Raw genomic sequence first — 3,626 nt, 5'->3', positions numbered from 1 at the left:
GTTTTAGTAACATTAATAAGAATATTGATACATAGGTGGTATCATGAGCCACTATAATGCTTTAGCCCAAATTATTTGTAATTATTTAAGTCTACTGCCACTTTATCCTTTGATGGAGCTCCTATGGAATATGTAATCAATTGGTAGATAATGGATTACATAGGATATAATAGGAGAATCAAGTATGACATAGTTCTGCAATTTGATAATGAAGTAGATTTATTCTAATAAAAAAACATAAGCATTTAACATTATCAACAAATATTTCAATCCTATTCTTTTCCTTGATTTCCCTCAGTCTTCTTCAGGCAGCATGACCGTCGTAGCCACTCCCCAGTTAACTCAAGAAAGGCACATTTATCAGCACTGCTAAACATAAGACAAGAGTGGAGAGCATCTGTAGATTAAAATAAACAGAAATCAATATTTATCCACTAAACAAGCACTAAACAGCAAAAAATTATTACTTCTTTAACCTGAAAATGGTGAATATTGACATCTTTCATGAATGGTAAATTAACATTAAGTTGCAAAATTTAAAATTTGCATGAGACAGACTAAGGAGAGGAAGTAGCAGTAAGGGAAGTATTGCATCATAAGTTCACACAATATGTAATGTAAAAGTTATTCATGTCAGCTAGTGTATATACATTGGTCTTAAATATCAATAATCCTACAATACATTTCCATGTAAGTCCATCAACATAATACAATTATTGAGAGCTAGATGAAGATAATACTAATAGATTAGTGAGGTCATGAACATTTTAAGACACCGATTCATTTCCATGCAAGAGGGTGAAGTTCTTCAAAAAATAAAAATGTCATTTTTTTGCATGACTATAAACAGACATTTCTCATTAACAGATTTTGCATTGCTTAAAATATGTAATGAAATATGGAAAGCAAGAAAATTATGATGAACCTGAGAGTATCATGTTTAACAGAACAAACGGTTCAATTGACAACATTAAATTTAATTCCACTATATAATGTGGAGCCTTATATTCCATAAAAAATCGCTTAAGATACACATTATGTGACTTTGGTCTCTAATTGTCCATGAAATTATAAATACCAATGCGCATATGGTGTATGTCTTGAAATCCGTGAAACCCAAGCAATATATATGCCAGATTTGGCTAGTATTTGAGGCACGAACCACAGGAATACTGTAGATACTGCAAATAAACTCGATTATTTTTGTCCCCTTACTTCTGAGTGAATCGCCTAAGTGCTAAAGTAAATTTTTAGTAATCTGATGGAAAAACTAACGATAGTACGTATCATGCACTCCTTTTGAGCCATCCCCATGGGTTACCCATGCCAATTCTTTGTTTCGTTCCCTCATATCAGAGTGCAACTGTGTTAACATGATTCCTAGTCGAGACTACTCATATTTACTGTTAGCACTTCGCTGCGACAGTTATTCACAAAATAAGTTCGTTAATGATACTTGGTTACAAATTAGTTAATTATGCATCAAAATGATACCATGAAAGAGAGGGCTAATTCATCATCCAGCGATTAGTTAAGCCCGTATGACACTTGCCAATTTATTGGCCAATCCATTGGATATTGGATTGTGGACCCACTGACACACACCAATTTCTAGCCCAATCTCCGTTTCACAATATTGGGCACAATTTCTTGGCCAATCTAGATTTTAGAACGGGTTCTATTTTCTCGAGGCCAATCTCCAATCAGAACTCAGTCTTGTCGACTCCTAGTGGCCAAAACTAGAAGCTCTTTGCAAAACATTTCACCTCGGAATTTTAATAACATATATAAAAACTTTAGAAGCATAGCAACCCATGAAATAGCTCAAATAATTAATATGTACTTTGAGAGAATATAAATTCACAAACATCAACTGTCTAAAGTAGGTAATTCGGAAATAACATTTCGGATATTTAATGAATAAAAACGTCGTGTTTCTCCTCGATAGCGTCTATATTTGGTTTATTTTACAATTATTAAACTATTTTTCATGATTTGAACGCTAAAGTTTCGGGTGAAAGTCCCAATTGATGACACAATCTCTGTTTATTCGATGAACATATTCCAGCCAAAACGAGCCGCTACGTTATCTTGGCTCACCTATGAGATCACAATATTGCCTATCTCTCATCATTCAAGGAACTCTCCCGAATGATATTTCGAGCAATTCGAGAATATCTTTGCAGCCCCTCGAATTAGTTATTAAATTTACAATTATTATGCCACCTCCCATTCTGTAGCTCATTGGCAACTAACATAGCAATTAATCTGCGTTTTGAGATGCTCTTTTGTCATTTTGTGTTATATGGCGTTCTCTAGCGGGATATTAGAACACTATAACGGCCAATATTGGTGTAAATATTGGTACGTGTCATACGATGCGTAAAGCCCAATATTTTAACCAATATTGGGGCAATTTATTGGCCAATATATTTGCCAATAAATTGGCAAGTGTCATACGGGCTTTAGCATTCATGAAATGGTGCTGTTATCATAATTTTATGGCCTTGTTACAATATTAGCATGAACAAAAAAAGGGTTTATGAATAGATTCACAAACGAAATTAGAACAGGCTCTAAGCCTTGACCAAGAATTTATTACTTCCTTCACATTTTATTGTGGCTATGATTGATTTTGATCGAACATTTTCGCACTCACTCGGTTACATGCATCATATTCGATCCAAGTATTTACATTGGGCAGGAATAACTTAATACGGCATTTACGACCACAATTCAGTTCATAAATAGCCATTGAGAACTTTTACCATACCACACAAGAACAGTCAGAACTAAAATAGTAATATCATACATTCATCCGTTCATAAACAGCGATTGAGAACTTTTACGATATCACACAAGAACAGTTAGTACTAATTGTAAAATAGTAATTTCATATATTTATCTACCAATGTACTTACATTTCATGCTTCTAGATGATTCCGAGGTAACTGGGCTCTCTCCTCTTGTATAAAGTAACGTAAACAACGTGCGATTTGAGCAATGAAATCATAGCAACATGAACACACACAACAACGTCGACGCATGCGTCTCCATGCGTCTCGCTCTTCAATTATTTTTAAAGTGTTAAAATCAGGGCCTTGGTTAAAATTATGAATTGATATACTTGAATTAGAATAAACTAGAACCAGATATATTCCTTTACATTAATTATAAAACTAGCATGCAGTATTTGAATCCTGATCGCTGATTTGTCGACGAAATATTTCTCAGAACGCATAGATATTTTCTTGAAAATATGATCAACATATTTCGTTGAACACATGTGGAGCATATGTCTACGTATATATGCTCAACATATTTCGTTGAACACATGTGGAGCATATGTCTACGTATATATGCTCAACATATTTTGTTGAACACATGTGCAGCATATTTCTATGAAAATATGCTCAACACATCGTCTGAACATATGCTGGAAATATTTCGAGCATATGTTGAAAACATGTGGTTTTAAACATCTGCTGAACATATTTTCAGCATATGCTAATGTTGTGTGCAAAACATATTTCCCTGACATAATCTGAGCATATGCTCAACATTTCTTGTGCTACTAGGGGAGGTTAACCTGGATGTTTTCACTTTCTGTCACTTGAAATAGGCAA

General features: G+C 34.1%; 1 long non-coding RNA gene across 1 annotated transcript; it reads right to left on the bottom strand.

The window, feature by feature from the left end:
• Nucleotides 1-275: 275 nt before the first annotated feature.
• Nucleotides 276-3,005, bottom strand: LOC124155117. The gene is made up of 2 exons (XR_006864135.1): nucleotides 2,922-3,005; nucleotides 276-397 (listed from the first exon to the last, which is right to left on the bottom strand). It is a non-coding gene; the product is annotated as an uncharacterized LOC124155117 (long non-coding RNA).
• Between the last annotated feature and the right edge of the window lie 621 nt (nucleotides 3,006-3,626).

This window comes from Ischnura elegans, chromosome 3, assembly GCF_921293095.1.
Source record: "Ischnura elegans chromosome 3, ioIscEleg1.1, whole genome shotgun sequence".
NCBI lineage: Eukaryota > Metazoa > Arthropoda > Insecta > Odonata > Coenagrionidae > Ischnura > Ischnura elegans.
The sequence above is the reverse complement of the archived record's forward strand: the minus strand, read 5'-3'. Positions and strand labels throughout refer to the sequence as shown.